This window comes from Hipposideros armiger, unplaced genomic scaffold, assembly GCF_001890085.2.
Source record: "Hipposideros armiger isolate ML-2016 unplaced genomic scaffold, ASM189008v1 scaffold_839, whole genome shotgun sequence".
Classification (NCBI taxonomy): domain Eukaryota; kingdom Metazoa; phylum Chordata; class Mammalia; order Chiroptera; family Hipposideridae; genus Hipposideros; species Hipposideros armiger.
In genome coordinates, this window is record NW_017732189.1 from 86,955 (window position 1) to 94,686 (window position 7,732).

Genomic DNA, 7,732 nt, shown 5'->3' on the forward strand with positions numbered 1-7,732 from the left:
CTTCATAGTTACTCACCACTCACTCATTGACTCACCAGAACAAATTCCAGCCCTGCAAGTTCCATACACAAATACTTACCATCGTGTTACAAATGCCTGCAGTATTCAGTACAGTAACATGCTGCACAGGCTTACAGCCTAGAAGCAATAGGCTCTACCATATAGCCTGGGTGTGTAGCAGGCTATACCATCCAGGTTTGTGTAAGTGCATCCTGTGATGTTCGCACAACTACAAAATTTCCTTTCTCAGAATGTATCTCCATCATTAAGGAACACATGGCTGTATAGTCGAGTTAGCTAGCAATGGAATTTTATTCATTTGCATGCTTTCCTTGTAAGAGCTAGCGTAAATTATGATATTGCTCTCTCACATAACCTCCTTTCCAAATGCTACTTTGAGAATAAATTCTTAAAAAATAGATTTACCCCTATAATTTTTGCCACCTCATCTCCCAATGCTCTACTGTTTTTCTGAGTTGAAATATATCTATAACATAAAACATAATACAAGACTGTGTTTTACTATTGAGTAGATTAGGTTATAACAGTGTGTGAGGGCTTGCGGTACACAGTAAACAAACTAACCTTTAAAGAAAATGGAGAACTCTAAGATTGTTGCCAATCTTCCCAGATTCCTCAGGCAAAAGCTTAAAGGGAGGAATCTTGTTTCCACACTTACCAGGGTCTGCTGGGCCTTTTGGGTCTTGCAACTTTTTAAAATTATTGTTCAAAATTATTGATCCAGAACAATCTTGAAGGAGAAATGTTTCAAGTTTGATTGTGCTCTGATTCTTTATGTCTTTAGATGGAGGTAAAATGAGTCAGGAGGCATACCTTTTACCTTTGGCTTAGAAAATACATTGGATCAGGATGTACAATTCTGACCACAAAATTGCAGCAAATACCCAGTTAGGGTGGACCTTGGTAGGGGTGTTGTTGTGAGTTTTTGATATTCTAGCTAGGTTGCAGAGATCTGTTATAAAGACCAGCTCTTATTAGAAGGATTCTGGCTATTTGATGTTGATTTAAACAAACAAATTTGTAAATTTCCACAGGGCCAGCCGTGTCCATTGAGGCAGGCAGTCCACTGTTTCTTAAACTAGATTGCTAATTTTCTTCATATCATTTGGGTTTTCTAATACACTTTCCTATAAATCAATAAGATTACCTTCATTTTATTTTAAACTGCTTTTTATGGGGAAAGAGTTTATTAAATCCCCTCTTGTGATGATCCGTCTGTCCTCTTTTCCTCCTCTAATTTTTTTAAGCAGCTTGTGTCTTTGGGCCAGTTTGCTGGCATGTACTTGATACTCTGGAAACATCTGTGCCTGTGGCAATCAGGTCAGGGCATTTAATTCTGTTCCCTGGATAAGATCAACAGGAAGCTGGTGGTCTTTCTTGGGATGCTTAGTTCTAAAACAGCATACTGTTTCCTGATTTGGGGGTTTCTAAATTCTCATTTCTGGAGCTGGAAGTCTTACACTAATGGTGGTTTTCAGATTTTCTTCTGGCTTTAAGTAAACATGGAGTCGATTTAGCAGTTGAAATTGTTTAATTGGAAAAACACATGACTCATATTCTAAATATTGACAATCTCCAAGTATTTAACCTCTATATTTTTTTTCTTTTAATGTTTAAATCTTTGTGAGCCTCTGTTCTTATACCCTGCTGTGTAGGCTACATAACATTCAGTGCATTCCTACCCTTGCCTTGTTCTTGGCTTTAAATTTATATCGTTCAGCAGATTTTTTTTCTTTCTTTTTTTTTTACAAAGCAGGGGCTCCACCAACTCTTACAATAGAGATTCCCAGATCTCACCCCTAAAGCTTCTGATTTTGTGGATCTGGGGCAGGGCCTGGAAAACTACATATTTTTAAGCCTTCCCTTCTGCTCAGTTTTGCTGTGAACTTAAAACTGCTCTAAAAAGTAAAATATATGTTTTTAATGTAAATAAGTTAAAAAGAAAATAAAACACCCCTAGTGATTCTGACACTGAGCCCACTTTGAGAACCCTTGGAGATTTCTCTAATACAACAGTAAGACCCTTAGATAAGTCTTCCTGGCTCCAAAGTCTAAATTCCTCTGTTTCCCTCTAGTGGACTAAAATAAAACACACTTTCTACATTCCATCTAAACAATTATGAGAGTGAAATTAGATTAAAATGCATGTAAAGGCAAATTATCAGATGCATTCAGAAGAAAGCAATATGCATCCCAGTGAAACGTTCTGGGCCCTAAAAGGGTGGAAAAGCCCCACCATATCTCTTCATTGCTAGTTTTGCTGGGGGCAGGGGGGCGGGGAAGGGGGGAGCGCTGCAGCGGGAAGCCTGGTTTGGCACTGTTAGGACAGCCACGGGCAGAGCTTTCTCATGGCCATCCTCAGCCCATTACATTCAGGGCTCCACTGCTGATGACAATTTCTGAGGCCAGAACAAAACGAAGTTTTAGAAGTCAGTACATTTTATGCTGAATTCATTCGTTCACTGTACTCAGTGCATCTTCTTCTACTGAGTGAGGAGAAATTAAAGGGAAATTGAATCTGGTTAACTACGCTGTGTACTCAAGGTAGATAACGCAGCCAGAGGACACACTGGGCGAATTCTGGAGATACCAGGCCATGAAGCCAAATTTAGAGGCATGACTATCTCTGGCTTCTGCCTTTGCACTACGTCTGGGGCTGGAGTAGGACGAAGGTTCTTCCTTTGGGGTAGCCCTTGATCCAAACATGCACTGCACTCAGCGGGTACCACCAGTGCCTCTTTAACTGAAGCCAGAAACTTAGGCCAGCCTGGGGAGAAATCAGAGTGAGCCAGTGCCTCTGATTAGCTTCCTTGGGTTCAGGAGGGTCAGCCCTAGAATCATTCTTTGAGGTTTGCTGCTCAGCTCCCTCATTGAGCAGAAAAGGAAATAAGGCACTGGCATCCAGATCTTCTGTATCCTGCTGAAATGCTAATTCCCAGTGGAATATTCCAAACCAATGGAATAAATATTCCAAAAGGATACAGAAGATCTGCTGTCTTATTTTAACCTAAAGATCTTGCAAATGGAGTAGACACAACCTGAGTAGTATAAAAGGTTACTGTGAATTAACATACATGCAGCCAAATTTAATCCTGTAACTCCTGTAGTTGGAGCTATACAGATGACCCCTCACTCCAACCAGCCCCTATGCTATTGATCCTATTCTCTGCATCTCTTTCAACTCTGCCTTCTTCTCTCCATGCCCACTCACACTGTTTGGTCCTGGCCGTCTGCAGTGGTCTCCATGACTCGAACAAGTCACCCTTTTCACTGTATTTTTCAAACAACAGCCAGGATGATATTCTTAAAGTGCCGATCTTTTCAAGTCACTCTGTTTAAAACCCTTCCATGTCTTCCCATTTTTTTCTTAGGATAAAAATCTAAATGCATTAGCCTGATTTGTAAGGCTGGCTATGACATGTACCACCTCAGCTCATAATGGGCTAATTCTAGTTCCTAAAATGTGCCTTCATCATGTAAGCTCCACCCCTTCATAAATGCTTTTCTACTGCCTGAAACAGTCTTCCCCTTTCCCCACTTCATTCCATTTTTTCATTTACCATCTTCTCCTAGCTAATGCCTACTCCTTAAGCATCACTTCCTCAAGGAGGATCCCTGCTCTCAGTCCCCTTGGCACTCTGGTTCCCACTCAGTGACATTCATCATCTAACACTCACTTGCCTCTATCTCCCAGGCTGGATGGTAAGCAGAGATCCTGCCTGTTTTATTCTAACTTCCCCAGTGCCTAGCACTGTGTTTGGTACAAAGTAGGTGATCTTAAATTAATATTTGTGGAATGAATGAATGAATGGATGAGTGAATGGCCTAAGGAACGATTAATTCCGCACTGCACGGGCCCATCTCTTTTCCTTGTCAACATTTCTCTCCCACCTCCCAGCACTGTTACAACATCTTGGGAAAGAAGGGAAAATGCCTAATTTGAAAAAGCTCCCAGGTGACTTCAGGGAGGCTGCTTCACTCCTGCCCTCCTGCCTGGCTGGGAATTCCTGATTTATTCAATCTCCTTAATTCCAGACTCGGAGAAGTTAAATGATCTAAGACTAAATGGCTACATAGTGGCAAGGGCAGGCCTCCTAATTCCTGGGCTCAGTCCCTTTCTGCAAGGTTCAGTGACATTGCCAGATAGTCTGAATATGCCCTCTCATAACCTGCATGTACTTAGATATTTTTTTTCTAAGGGGCAGAGAACAGTCTTAACTACCTGCTTCCTTTGTCAGACCTTAGGACCTGTCCTCTCACTGTTACCCACTGTGGTAGACAGAATTCAAAGATACCCCACAATCACCAGTGTGTACACATCTTCCCCAGTTATTCAACCAAACCCTAACCTGGGTGCTGCTGTGACTGGATTTTGCAGGTGTAATTTAGGTCCCATATAAGTAAACTTTTAGAAAGTGAGATAGACAATTTTATTTGTCAATTATACCTCAGTAAAACCATGTGCATATCTATAACAGAGGTACGTACCGTGTAGGCAGGTCTTCACAGGAGGGGATTCTCTCACCTCAAGGGAAAGGCAGTATGGGGGTGCATGCGTGCAGTACTTAATGGCTTCTTTACAACTACCCAAAGACTATAAAAGCTCAAAAGGAAGCACTGACCCCCATGAGAGTGTAAATTACATGCAGTTTACTAATCTGTGACTCTCTACAATAAAATGTAACTATCCAGAGCATCACTAGAGTGAGACTCTTACATTAAACTCCTGTCCCTCTCCATGAAGACACTGGTGAAACCAACGTAGGTAATAGCAAAATAGTTCTCCAGTCTGGGGTCACTAACCCAGCTCCTCCTCTTTTGTGCCAAGTACACATTCTCCACTAATCTACTTTTTTGCTCTGCACTGACACATACCTTTTAACATTTGATTGTCACATCCTTGTTTTAAATTTAACATATTAAAAATTTTTTTCTACCCATAAAATACACTGATTTTGGTCAACTCTACTTCTAATGCCCTATTTCTGTTATTATTTGTGGTGTCGCAAATCTGTCACATTTGGAATCTCCAGGAAATGGAACATTTTACAAAAATGAAATGTTAGATATTAATGGCTGAAACTATAAATGCCTATGACCACCATCTTTAAAATACTATCCACACAAAAAGACAAATATTGTATGAGCCTCATGTGAGGTATCTAGAGTAGCCAAATCCATAGAGACAGGAAGTAGAACAGTGATTGCCAGGAGCTACAGGGAGAAGGAAATGCGAAGTTGTTTAATGGGTATAGAATTTTAGCTTTGCAAGACAATGAGTTCTGGAGAGTGGTTGTACAACAACGTGAATGCACTTAAACTACTGAACTGTACACTTAAAATGGTTAGGATGATAAATTTTATAATATGTGTATTGCAGGTGTTCAGAATATTTCACTCCAAAATATGCCAGTTTAGCATATCAGTTATTTTAAATTAAATAAGGCACTTGAGAAACAGCTGATACAAGGACTCTTGACCCTCCTTTGCCCCCTGAAAGCAGGAAATTAACCTCCCAAGTAAAAGGAACCTTCCTTCTACCAGGAGGGTTGAAGGCATCCTTATCACCAGAGACAGGGAACTTAGGGCTGAGGAGGCTGTATGAATAAACCTTGTTACTTCTTCACCAATTTACTACCTCTAGCCCAAACCCCTTTGTCTTGTTAATTTTTCACAAATTATTATTTCTTTGTCTAAAAGATATAATAATTTCCTGCTTTGGTTACTTTTTTTAGTATCATATTCTTATGGGGCCCCCATACATACAAAATTAAGTATGTTTTTCTCCTGTTAATTTGTCTTAATGTCAGTTTAACTATTAGACCAGCCAAAGAACCTAGAAAGAAAAAAGTGGAAATATTTCTGCCCCTACAGTGTTTTACCACAATATTTTTAAATGCCATTCATAATTGAAAGAGGAGGAATTTCAAATATCTAACTTCTGGGTTGAAGGTTATCTGGAAGAACCCTCCCTTTGCCCTGAGATCAATTCTCCACCTCATCTGTTATCACTTTCTGCACCAGGAGGCTGACATGTACAGATCCTTGGTGGGTTCTTGCCAAAAGAGAGCCCAGCAAGAGATCAGAGGTGAGAGGAGCGTGACATAGGGGTACTTATTTCCCTGCTCCCTGTAAGCAAGGTCACCCTGGGCTGGCTGTGTCCCTGAAAGGAAGGAAGGTGGTGATATGCTCTCTACCACTCTTTTCTCTCCAGCTCCTGGTAACTTCTCCCTTGTCTTGGCCCTTCAGACCTAGGGGTGGTGACAACCCCCATGTTAGTAGCCCTAGGTTTTTGCACTATTGTAATATTTCCCTACTCCTATCTCCATTTTTGTAATTATCTCTTTGTAAGAGGACCTTCTCAAATGACCCTAATTTGAATATGCCATCTGTTTCTTGTTGGGACCCTGACTGATACACCCACTACTCAGAAACTCTTCCTCCAAGGTAGCATCCTAACTCCCACTGTCAAACTTCCCCTTGGCTGATATGCTGCTAGGAAACATCTCCCACTTGCTGGCTTGCTCCTAACAACTTCCCATTATGAGCAAGATTCTGAAAACTCTTCCTCAAAAAATGTTGACCTATAGACCCACTGTAAAATTAGACCAACTCTTTGGAAATTCAAAAGTAATTTGCCAGTTGTGGGTGCAAACTTGTAGATACATAATTTATATGACAGAAAATGCAAACCCTCCAGTACCGTTAAGCATATTGGTATGTCCATCTAAGTTTATACTAGCTCTTCAACGAATGTACGGAAATAAACCTGAAGAAAAAGGCAATAATATTTCATTAACCATGCATTTGTTGATTGATTGCTTAATAAAGCTGGCTGAGACCAGACTTGTATATAAATTTTCTGAAAGCTGACCCCCAAAAAACTATTAATAAATGCTATGGCATAGAAATAAATTTAAACTCCTGAATATCGAGCCATAACAATGTTTTCAACAAATGATTTATAAATAATACCTTTCACAGCATTTATAAAATTAGCTTAATTACAATGAATATTTTCTGTTTCAGACTAGCTAAACAGGAGTTCTAGGGCTCTAAGAATTTTTATGCAAAATTAGGTATGCAAATACACATTTTCCTGAGCCAAAGAGTTCATCATTTTAATCAGATACATAACCCCAAGGAAGCTAAAAACCACTGCTATACTGTAAAGGTTCTAAGGTCACATCCATTTGGAAATTATGCAGATTAGTAATTTTTATCAAAGTATTTTAAAGATGTAAAATAAAATAAACCTTTAGAGGCATGGTTTATTTGATCTTCTAATTGAGCTATTAGTTTGTTCATGACTTAACATCTTTTCAAGTATTATTAGATTTGCCAGATGGAAAAAATAAAGACGGCTGCTACCAGGGTATAACTTACTTTTTGTACCCATTATCATTTAGATGTACCCCTTTTAAGCAATAATTTTAGCATGACTCATTTAATGACATATAAAACAAACATCTTTTCATAGAGTATAAAAAGGCTTTTGCACCCCCAGGTAAAATTTTATAAATAAATGTCGATTTTTAAAATTATAATTACTGGCATAAACTTAAAGTCCATGGACTAATTATAATCATTATTACCCTGATTTAAAAATGTAAGAGGGCCGGGGCCGGCCGAGTGGCGCGATGGTTAAGAACTCGCTTGGGATGCCAGAGGGCCCCGGTTCGGATCCCACATATGAGGGCCAGTGACACTG